Source organism: Vipera berus (assembly GCF_964194415.1).
Source record: "Vipera berus genome assembly, chromosome: 2".
Taxonomy (NCBI): domain Eukaryota; kingdom Metazoa; phylum Chordata; class Lepidosauria; order Squamata; family Viperidae; genus Vipera; species Vipera berus.
Window position 1 is genome coordinate 33907246 of NC_138203.1, and position 13018 is coordinate 33920263.

A 13018-nucleotide genomic window follows, 5' to 3' on the forward strand; every position below is an offset into this window, starting at 1 on the left:
TGATATTTCGTGTTATGCACAAAAGAGGCATGTTCAACTCATACATTTTATTGCAGCTAAATTGTAAGATATATTTTAATAACTCAGAATGGAAATTGTATCGCAGTAGTTAGAAGATGTCAATATGTCATAGACAAATCTTTGAACAATGAATCTGTCTGCTAGGACATAACTGGTAAAATTTACATTTAGGATGAATTGACAAAGTTGAATGAAGTTTTCATGGGCTGTTGCAGTAAAGCTAATCTCTACATACTTTGATTGTTCCTGCCCAGGATAGACGCATGTTCTATTTATATTTATTGCTGTATTTAATAATTACTTCTTCATTTTTTTTAGCTTTTCTCATTTTACCATCAAGATAAAAAAAACTTTGCACAAACCTCCAAAATCTCTATTTTAAAGATCTCCATAGGGTTTTCTGTATTGAAGATTTAAGGAACCACACTGAATGTCTTAATCTGTAGCTGTTTTTCTCTCACACATTAACAACCAAGATATTTGCCTTTTATTTTAGCCATAGTTCACTATCCAGCTAGAAGCCTGGTCAAGTTCCTACTGGTAATACAACCTTAGCGGGATATAAAGTGTTTCAGTTCAATACATTTGGATAGCTCTAAACTGAAGAAGCTTCTTGGATGAGAAGCGAATGTCTTCAAAGTCCAGTTGCCTCTTAAAAAAGCACCTTTGGGACAACCATAACTAAGAATCTCCCATAGACATCTTCAGGGAACTTCTCTTTCACCAGAATGTGTGCTTTGGGCTATTCTGAGGAAGACTAAAACTCTGGATCCAGTGACTGACCCAGATTGGATCATACAACATTATCCTGGAACATGTATTTTATCTGTGAAAAACCACAATCAGAAGAATTTCTTCACTGTGTCATTCTTTTTCGCCCTGGATCCACACTTTAACTGGGTTGTTGGCTTGTTCTGGGGCATAATTATACAACTATCATCAACATATTTTATTTATTAAAATTTACTATGAATAATTTTTATATCACCTGCTTCCACTACAAGATTCTTGGCAATATATAATAAAAAATGTAAAGTATTCCATAAAAGGACTGTATTCTGTACATAAAGTTATCAGTGAAAACAAAACAGAAAAATAGTCATTTGGGCAGTTATATAGTTATTGGTTAGGTATGAAAAAAAAAGTTTTTATAAAAAAGTTTTCACTGCCTTCCAAACACCAGGAATGAAGGGGCTATCATCTTAATGGGAAGGCAGACCTCCCACAGGGACCTAATAGGTTGTTAAACATTTCTTTTCCAGAATCTATGTAATAATAGTCATTTTTCCAAAGACTATGGAATATTATTAGGTAACCTAAGGAATATTTGGGATAAATATGGGAAGTGGGGGGGAAAGTCCAGTGAAGTCTAATGAATGTCTATTATGGGATGAAGAAAATACTAATAAATTTGTTCAATGGAGAAGATATTAATCTGTTTAGTTTAAAGGATTCTTATTTCCCCGAAAATAAGAACTGGTCTTATATCATGAGATTAAGAGATCCAAAAACTTTCCAAAAGCAGGGTCAGAGGAGAGCAAATCATATATTTGATCATAAATTACTTTTTGGAGATGTAGGATTGCTTAATCTGATTGTTCAAAAAAGGCCTGAGAGATGAGTTGTGGGGCAAATCACTCCCAAAATCCTGCAGGAGCCATACCAACATTGTTCATGCAGGAATTTATTTCATCAGTGCCTGTTCTCCCCAATGAAAGAGACATGTGGATGGATTTGTAGCATTGGTATGCTCTGATATTTATTACCTAAAACTGTGTTACATTTTGCACCAATTCCTGAATCTTGGTTCCACTGTTAAATACTTTTGACTAAGGACAAGAACAATTTTATGTTATCACCCATGCAGTATTTGTGCTTTTAAATTCACTTTAAAAACAGTAGGGGGCACTCTTGTATTATAAAAAAATCTAAAGTGTCATTACATTTTCAGTAACATTCCTGCAAAACAAAACAAAAATTAATACAACCCCTTTCCTCTGTTTCCTTAGGTTAGATCCAGCTCTCTTGAATGAAATCCCCCCCGAGATTTGAACAGCTCCCATCCTGCTGGTGTTTAGAAGGGCCTTAAAGACCTGGGCTCTTTGCCCAGACCTTTAGAGAGAATCACTGATGCCCCCTCCTTTTTCCCCCCTGTTCCTTTCTTTGCCATAGATGTCCTTCTGTCTTGTGCTGCTTTTTTGCATGCGTTTTGTGTGTGTGTCTGCTTTCTTCTATTGTTATCTTTAACTGTTTAAATGGTGGTAAGCTGTCCCAAGTCATTGGGAATTAGGCAGTATATAAATTATATATATATTATTATTATTATTATTATTATTATTATTATTATTATTATTATTATTATTATTATTATTATTATTATTATTATTATCATAATTTGAAGATATCTGACTGTCCTCACAGGATAGAAAGACTACTGAGGCCTTTGAACTTGCGTGCTGGAGAAGAGTCCTGAAAATAGCAGGGACACCCAGAAAACAGATCAATGGATCATTGAGCAAATCGACCTGAGTTCTCACTCGAAGCACTAATTATTCCACCTCAGAAACATAAGGCGAAGACCTGCCTCTTTGGAAAAGGCTGTAATGCTGGGAAAGAGGGGAAAAGAAGAGGATGGCCCTTAGCAGGGCGAATAGAGTCAGTTGCAGTGGTGATGAATGGGACAGATTGTCATGGAGAAAATTTACCTTGGAGTTGAAAACAAGTTGATGGCACATAGCTAATTAATCTGTTCTTAGTGAGCATTCATCCATACACTGGAAATTAGCTTTACCCTTTCTTTCTGATAATAATTATACTATGCATTTTAAAAGCAGCTGATGTGCAAGGCACAAAACAGCAATTTCTCATGTTTGGCAAAGGTGGGTCAATCATTAGGCGGAAGAGGCTCTCTCAAGCAGCAGTCCATATAGTCCTCAACTTACAACCACAATTGAGCCCAAAATTTCTGTTGCTAAGTGAGACAGTTAAGTGAATTTTGCTTGATTTTATGAACTTTCTTGCCACAGTTGTTAAGTGAATCACTGCAGTTGTTAAGTTAGTAACACAGTTGTTAAGTAAATCTGACTTCCCCATTGATTTTGGTTGCCAGAAGGTTGTAAAAGGTGATCACATGATCCTGTGACATTGCAACCATCATAATTATGAACCAGTTGCCAAGCATCCAAATTTTGATTATGTGACCATGGGGATGCTATAATGGTTGTAACTTTTTTCTCCAGTGATATTGTAACTTCAAACTGTCACTAAATAAACTAGGGTATTATATAACTCTTTGTCCCCATGAACCTTTCCATTTCAACTAAATTAGGGCTTAATTTTAAGTCAAACTTAACTGATTTTGGGTACAAATTGGATGAGGATTCAAGAGGTTTTTACAGACATTTAAAACTTTAATTACATCTTGTGGCTTCAGTTCTCTCATTCTGTTTCTCCAACTACACTTTTATGTTAACATGCTAAATCACTGACTGCTACTTATTCCTCCCTCCCCCAATTGTGTCGTCAAGCTACACCACCCACCTGTCCTCCCAGCTTATCCACAAACTCTATTTACATCATAAAATGGGACATCTTATTCCAGTGTTTCCAAATCTTGGCAATCTATAGGTGTGTGGACTTCAACTCCTAGAATTTTATAAACAGCATGGCCATTGATGACAATTCTTGGGAATTTAAGTCCATGCATCTGAAAGCTGACAAGGTTGCGAAGCACTGTTTTAGATAGTAAAATGTCCTGTGTTAGTTCTCAGACTTGGATATTGGGAGATTATTTATACTTCATAATGTATCCTGTAAAATGAAAACTAAAATATTTTTTTTTATGTTTCTTCTTTATATTCAGCCTGTTAGAAAGGAAGGGAAGAAGGAGGGAGGGGAAGGAGGGAGAAAGAGAGAGGGGGAGGGGGAATCACAAAGATTTTAATGCACAATCATAATAATGCAAGACTGGGCCATATATCACTTTATATACTGTTCATCATAAAGAAGAAACACAAATATTATTGTGGAGTGTTTGGTGCTCTCTGAGTTTATTTGTCTGTTTCATTACCCAATTAGGTAGCATCATCAATGCCAAAATATTATTGAAATGGTATAAAGAATGGTTATCCTACAGTAAATGTGTTTTACTGTATATTCAAATTAATATTCCTATGGAGAAGCGTTAAGAATCTCTTTTAACATATTTTTATTGTACAAAAGTTTTTCCCAATACAGTGCTTTTATTCTCATAATAACACAGTGATACATACAGTTTATACAACCTAATTTTGATACTGGTATTTTGACCTAAAGTATACATCTTTTTCTTTAAAACTCACTAGCAAATTAAGTATGGATTTTAATCTGTATTCTGTAGGCCTGGTAGCAGCATTTTACTCAGCTAATGGACTACTTGAATTCTTGCTCTATTAAACTCTGCAGAAGATAAAGGAGGGGAGCCTCCAATGCTTGAAACTAGTGTATAAATTTTGAATGATATCTTTTTTGTTTGTACTACCATATTACTCAGATAAAAGAGTAAAAGAGTGAGGCTCAAACTTTGCAATCTATAGGCAGAAGGTTTAGATAGCAAATTGATTTGCAGCTCAAACACTCCAGCCTGCCAGAAAGAGTGGTTGCAATATTTACAGGCATACCTGAAAGTTTAAAAGCATGTCAGAGCCATTCAAACATTTTGCTGTGGAAGGGCTTACCCACTCAGAAAATGAATCTTACAGTTCCCTACTTCTACTGGGGATGGCTGATCTTAGGTGTCAATCAGGTGTCAATCAAAACATAGAAAGCTTTTCTGTCTTTTATATTGGGAAAAATATGATAGGATTGCAACAGAAAGACAATATTCCCCAGATCACTTGTAAAATTTAGTATTTGAGGCAGAAAAATTTCACAATGAATGCTTTAAGAGAAAACATTTTATTTCAGTGAAATAGAAATCATATCCAGAATATATTTTTCCAAAAAGATATATAGCCTACCTGCTAGAGGTGGGAGAATACTGTGTAGCATTGTTGCTTTTTGTGGGGCTGTAGTTGAGAATGGAAGGGCAAATGGAACAAAGGTGTATAACACTTTTCCTGCTGTCATTTTCCAGATCACCATCACAGCTGTTTTGTTCTCCCTGGATATAATATTTATGCACTTAAGTGATGAAGAAAAAAGAGCTCAACACCTCAATTCTGAACACAAACTGAACTAAGGGAACAAATATTAGTATTTCCTCCCAGCTCAAAACCCAATTTTTTGATTCATGATTTTTCCTTCCTTCCTTCCTTCCTTCCTTCCTTCCTTCCTTCCTTCCTTCCTTCCTTCCTTCCTTCCTTCCTTCCTTCCTTCCTTCCTTCCAATGTTTGATAAATATACAAAACATATGGAGATATATATATCTTTATTTGGCCCTAAGGAAAAGGTCAGGCTGTGGGTTTTCTATACATGAAAATCCTCCATTTCAATAAATGGCTTATGACTGACTCCTGACAACAAAACCAATCATTTTATGTAATGGGAGACAATAATAGGACTACTATCTAAACACAGATTTTCACACGGTCTTATGTAACCATTGCTTTCTGTCTGTATTTAAGTATCACCTCTTCAGTGATCAGATACCTTCCCCATTATAAAAAGCAGCCTTTACTGTTTTCATTTCCCAAACAGCTTTGAATTGAGCCCTTTAATTAAAGCAGTATGCACATATTTGCTCCCTACAGATCTTTTCTTTCAGGTGGGGACAAGTCTGGACATGCTCTGAAGGTCGTATATTATCAAAAGTACACAAAGGTAAAACAGCAACACTTTACTGTTTTAGCAGCCACTGGATTTGTAATTTAATTAAAATCAATCATCTGGTTTCCAAAACCAAACTTTCAGTTCTATGAAGGTCACACAGTTTCACAGATTCAGATCAATAGGCAGTAGAAATAGATGTGTTTTATTGATTATATTACAAAGCCCTTCAAGGCCCCAGTAGCTAAATGTGTGAAGCAGTTAAAAGACTTAATTTTGCTACTTCTGTTCAAAATCTAGAACACAATTATGATGGTCACTTTTGTAAAACTATTTAGCTACAAACAATAATAAATCTTATGAATCAGCAATTTTAAATTGTTACTAATGTATGAAAATGAACAATCAGAAATGGATTTGCATCTTATTTCTGGGTAATGAGAAATATTTAATACATGATAATAACCCAAATTTTTGTGGGTGTACTATTTTTAACTAACATCAACATTTATATATGTACTATAAACACATTACTGAATTTCTTATATTTAGCAATATGGCTTTTGCTCTTAAATGCATAATTTCTTAAGGTTGCTTAGGTTCCTAAAGACAGCATGTATAAAAGGAAGACAGTCATATTAAAGCTGGATAAAGAGCATTTGTATTTTTATTCTATAAGTCCTAATTCACAAGGAGACCTGCTATTTAGACATGCCTTGCATGCGAGGGTCAGCATCTGTAAATATTCACATTTCTTTGGAACTGGCACACTTCTGCTTTTTTTTCCCTGCCCAGAGTCCCTGGTCTATTTGTAATATCATGGGATGCATTATATTCAATAGTTCATCCTTGGCTTCTGGCAAGAATCCTTACAGAAGTGTCACGACAAACACAATACATTTTTAAAGAAAATGAATAAAGCTGTCTCCAAACATTTTATAAAATGTTCAATTATTTGAAAATTCACTGACTTTTTAAATTTGAATTTTCTTTCCAAACACTTTCTCTAGAAAGTTCACATCTAATATAAGACAGGTTAGATGGCTCAGCAAGCCTTGCCACAGGTTTTGATGAATTGCAAATTTCTGAATTTTTCCAAGATTTTAGACATCAGCAGAGGTGTGCCAAACCATATTGGACTGTAAGTTCTACTATCATTATCTTTAGGATTAATCATTCAGATTACTATGGTGCTTTGTATCTTATATCAGCTGTCCCTGAAACCACCTGGTAATTTCAAACGGCTAATAATTTTTTTCAGAGACCATGACATCTAGACCAGAGGCCCCCAACCTTTGGGACACCAGGGACCGGTTACATGAAGAGAGGCTTTTCCGTGGACTGGAGGGAGTCTGGTTTTGTGTGCTGCCTGTATCCCACGGATGGGGCTTTGTTTGTTTGTGCGGCCTGGTTGCTGGCATGTCATGGCCCGGTACTGGTCCATGGAGCAGGGGTTGGGGACCCCTGAACTAGACACATAGCATGCTATCCCATGTCTTTCATACCTTAACAGTAACAATACATTCTGTGTTGAGCTAACAACATACTGTATATGTTGTTTGTTCTTTAAACCTGCTTTTGAATAGTAACAGGAAATCTCACAAAGTGTCACGTAGAGATACATTTTAGAATACAAGCTTCCATTAATATAGGAAACTATAATTTATACTACGGATCTTATTTCTTTCTGTTTGATAATAGATTTGCAGCATCACTTAGGCCTTGAATCAAGTTGGATTACTGATTTGGCATGATGACATTATCAAATTCGCCACTTGATTCTTGAATTGGTAGGACAATGCTACAAAGCAGCTTGAAAGAAAAAGAAAGGAAAAGAAAAAGCAAAGAAAAAGCAAGAGATAAAGCTAGTGGAAGCGCCTTCCACTGAATTTAACTAGACAATTACCAGACTGTAGAATTATACTTCTGAATCATGTTTGCCCTGCACCGCAGTTCCTATTATTTGTCAATATTGGCTTTATCTAGAGCCAGATTGTGATAGCATTGCCTGATTATTGTAAAATTCAGTCATCTAATGAATATTTTAATTGTTAGAAATCTTTATTCTATTCTATTCTATTCTATTCTATTCTATTCTATTCTATTCTATTCTATTCTATTCTATTCTATTCTATTCTAAATATCTATAAGCTTATTTTAAAGAGAAGACAGAATAGTTTAAGCATTGTTGTTGTTAGCTGTGAAGTCGTGTCCGATCCATTGCGACCCTATGGACAACGTTCCTCCAGGCCTTCCTGTCCTCTACCATCTTCTGGAGTCCATTTAAGCTCACGCCTACTGCTTCAGTGACTCCATCCAGCCACCTCATTCTCTGTCGTCCTCTTCTTCTATTGCCCTCAATCTTTCCCAGCATTAGGCTCTTCTCCAGTGAGTCCTTCCTTCTCATTAGGTGGCCAAAGTATTTGAGTTTTAGCTTCAGGATCTGGCCTTCTAAAGAGCAGTCAGGGTTGATCTCCTCTAGGACTGACCGGTTTGATCGTCTTGCAGTCCAAGGGACTCGCAGGAGTCTTCTCTAGCACCATAGTTCAAAAGCCTCAATTCTTTGGTGCTCAGCGTTTTTTATGGTCCAGCTTTCACTGCCATACATTGCAACTGGGAAGACCATAGCCTTGACTATACGCACTTTTGTTGACAGGGTGATGTCTCTGCTAGTTTAAGCATGCAAAGGGCTATTATGCACATTAGAAAAATAAATTCATATTTACAAGAGACTGTACCCTTGGTAGGATCAAACCTTGCTCCTCTCTAGAGTTAGATTTTCAGATGTCCATTTATCATGAATCCATTTTACATGTTTAGGGTAAAAAAAAACAAAAAACAAAAACAAAAAACTCAGCTGTACAGTCAAAACAAACAAAACAAAGCAAAAAACAACAACAACCCACAGATGTCTGAAGATTTCAACCTGACTTCAGAGAACAGGTAATGAGTGTGTGTTTTCAATCAATGGCTCTAGGCCTGCAATATTTTTTATTGTAAGGCCTTCTTTACCATCAAGTCAATCCAATCCAGGTAGGACAGCCTGGAATTATGCTGCAGTGATTGCCTTGACTTGGTATTTGCTGCCTCATTTTATTTATTTATTTACTTTAATATGCTGCCCATTTCTAAAGACTGGGAGGAAAAACTTGAACATGTGCACCTGGACAACATGCACCTTACATTACAAACAACAAACAAACAAACAATGACAGGCTGAATAAACTGCTAAACTCTTGACCTGGGAGCAAAGTTATGTTTTCAAGGATTTACAGAACCCTTGGAGTGTGGGAACTGTGCAAATCTCTTTGAAGATGTTGTTCTACTGCATTGTTTTCTTTTCCTCCCTTCAATCAAGATTATAGAAGCAAGGCTAAAAATGCTTTTCTCTTTCTGGTAATTGAGAAATGTAATAGCATGTTAAGCCCAATATTTGGTTGTGAATCTAGTGAGGCTTAAGTCTTCTGAGGCATGTTACCAGATTATTACATCCACAAGGCACAGATTGACACCAAAGAAAATGTTGCTTTGGTGTAGCATTTAGAATTTACTGAGAAACATGAAATAGCAAAGAAAACATGGGCAATTGTTAGGATTTGAGAAAGGATTAGGCACAGGAACAAAGGAATAATAGGAAAGCACAACCAAGATGGCCATTTTGATCGCAGGAAATATAGCTCTAAAACAAACCTGTCTGTCTCCAGTATGTGCAAAATAAAATCAACTGCTAACATCACTTTCTCACAAAAGAAAGGTGAGTTTGATTCTTTGCTGTATTCTGGAGAATTTCACCCCACAATTTATAGGTGGAGGACCTATGTTTCCTTTCATTTCTTATTCATATCCAGGTAATGCTTGTAGTGAAACAAAAAAAATACAATAAACCTTCCAGAAACTCTCTACTGTAGGTTTTACTGCTAGAGGCAGAGTCAATTCAACTTCATATCATTATAAGTGCATTTACCTAGAAGAAGCTCTAGAATGTTTGCATTGCTGGAAGTGCCCATTACATAAATTCTCAACATTCTCACTATATTTAAGAGGAACCTAAAGTAAATTCAATCACAACCAGGGCATGGAAGCAGTCCATGCTCCTCCTAGAGGTGGGGATCAAGGAGTCAAAAAGATGTAAGAATGTTATAGTATTGCAATATAAGTTCCATACCTTCTGTGTTCCAATCTTGCATGCATACCCCAAAATGGCAGAGCTTGTAATTTATTTATGCAAATTTTATGTTAAAGATATTTAATTTTTCCCCTTATCTTAACATTGTTAAAATATTTGAATGTGACAAAAAGCTCAGAATGTGTCTATTCAGTGGTACTGAAAACAGGAGCTATGTCATACTGTATTACTTTGGTGCATTTTGTTACAGAGGTAAGAAATTATTAGTTTGCCTATCCTAGAATTGCAATCTACCCAGTCTATGTACAACTCCACATGAAAATGAGAAGCATCTAGCTTTAAAGAAAGTTTTCATAAGCTAAAGATACACAATATACGGTACTCAAAACTTTCCTAAAGTTTTTCCACTATCTGCAGTATTACTAGTGGATATGTTGGAAAGCAAAAAGAAATGAAAATAAGCAAGCAATAGTATTCAGCTTCATTCATGTAATGCTGTTAAATTCAGTGACACATGTACAGGACAGTACCATTGGAGTAATCTTATAAAAATACACTTGATTTTAATACATTACATTTAAAAATGATATATAAGTATCTTGAGTAATTTGAAAAAAGTTTCACTAAGAATACATATGGGTTTCATTTATATGTTTGTTTAAAAGGCAAAGGTAAAGGTTCCCCTGCACATGCGTGCTAGTCGTTTCCGACTCTAGGGGCCGGTGCTCATCTCCGTTTCAAATCCGAAGAGCCAGCGCTTGTCCGAGGACGTCTCCGTGGTCATGTGGCCGGCATGACTAGGCGCCAAAGGCGCATGGAACGCTGTTACCTTTCCACCGTAGTGGTCCCTATTTTTCTACTTGCATTTTTACGTGCTTTTGAACTGCTAGGTTGGCAGAAGCTGGGACGAGTAACAGGTGCTCACTCTGTTACGCGGCACTCGGGATTCCACCTGCCAAACTGCCGACCTTCTGATCGAGAAGCTCAGCGTCCTAACCCACTGAACCACCGCGTCCCTTTATGTTTGTTTACTTTAGTACATTTGGATGTATAAGGACAAATCTAGCTTTTAAAAATGGCTTTTTAAAGCAATCCTTTATTTCAGTTCTCTTATTAAAAAGGCAACCTGTGTTCCTGCTCAACAGAAGTGCCAACTGTTCATGTGTAGCTTTGAAGCCCATAGTTTTAATTCTTATGACTCTTTTTCTTCAATAAAGACTATATATATCTTCAAAGAAAGCTTCTAAATTGGGGGGGTGGTGGTACTTCTTCAAATGTCGTACTGTATGCAAAGGAAGACTGATGATTATTCTTTTATAAATCCTACCATTTAAAACAATGGGAATATTTATGGTGCTAAATTGAAGACATCTGTACCAAGCAGCACTATATATATTAGGGATTGGATTTTCATCACTCTTCTCTGGAAGGCCACAAGCATGGTCTAATTTAAGTTGAATGTAACAGAGCTTTAGCACAGAGGAACATCCAGACATGTTGATAATATACTGGTTCCTACTATTATTTATTATATTTTACCAATTATAGTACTTCTTTCACCTACCCCCCAAATATACTGAGTTTTTGGATCTCCTAGTTGATCCTTGCTGTTGTGGTTTGTTGTATTTTAAATTATCACTGGAAAAAAGAGAGAAATTAGGGGTCATAAATATTATTTTCTCCTCTAGTTTTATGATCTTGTAAGGTTTCTTTTTCTTTGTAAGAAAAGAAAAATCTTGCCAATGAGCCAAGTGTAATCATGAACTTCCTCCTGGGAGAAATTTAGAGTCTCGTTTTGCTTCCTGTAGGGCTATTTTTAAACTCTAGGTGATTCACCATCTCCCAGCAGACATAATGGAGAGCATCTGCATCAAGCTATCTGGATCCTAAGTACTTTACAGTGTTTAGTCAATCATGGAGTATAAAGCAACAACTTTCTTGCAAACTATTTTAGGATGTAGATTACTGATGGGTTAATATGACTGCATTTGGACTGATTTTTGCTTAGCAAACGTCTGGCTTGAAAGATGTACTGAAAACTCCCATGTGCCAATCTGGTAAAAGGGTGGGAAAGACTGATAAAATCTCCTTCAACCATATGTTTAGATTACTGATAATCCAGTAAGCACATTCAGTTATTAGCAAAAGTCTGGATCATCTGTCACCTAAAAGAGCTCAATTCTTTAACATGCTAATAATATAAGGTAAGTGCACAAAAATACATCTTTCCCCTGATCATCTTACTTATTCTTCTTTATGCCTGAGTTCACCCTATTGTCATGGTTGTTATAATCACTGGTTCTTGAGTATGGCACAGTGATAATGTGTGTGAGCTCTATGCTCTGAAATTTATTCCTTCTTTCACCAAACCATAATGTTGATTGGCCATTTTTGGTTTACTATACTATGATTTGGAAGCCACAATTTGTGGCTTAACCTTCTATGTGAACTTGATTTTGGCCTATTAAAACATGGTTAAAGAAAACATGGTTTAACCTGACAAAATATGGGCCCTCTCAAGGTGCTATTTCTTATGCCAAGTTTACTCTAATGCTCTCTTTATGAATATGGAACCTGATGAGGACTGCATGATCATTTTATTCAAGAACAAAAGTAGGAAATCTCCAGGTCCTATCAGCTGCGGACAGTATGATGCATGCTTACAAGAGGCAGGAGTTGTAGTTTCCATTCCTATTTTATCTACTCTGTTAAATTCAGTGGAGGTTACTAATTCAGTGTTTTTCTGCAGATACACTTCCAGTGTTAACCTCAGCTTTTTTTTATGATGCCTAATTCCAGCTTCGGGATTGCTTTCCTAATAATTATTAGGCAAATGGCTGTCCAGTCTCTTCTTAACAACCTCCAGTGTTGGAGCATTCACCACCTCTGGAGGCAGGTTGTTCCACTGGTTAATTGTTCTAACTGTCAGGAAGTTTCTCCTTAGTTCTAGGTTGCTTCTCTCCTTGACTAGTTTCCATCCGTTGCTTCTTGTCCTGCTTTCAGGTGCTTTGGAGAATAGCTTGACTCCCTCTTCTTTGTGGTAGCCCCTGAGATATTGGAACACTGCTATCATGTCACCCCTCACTCTTCTCTTCATTAAACTACACATGCCCAATTCCAGCAACC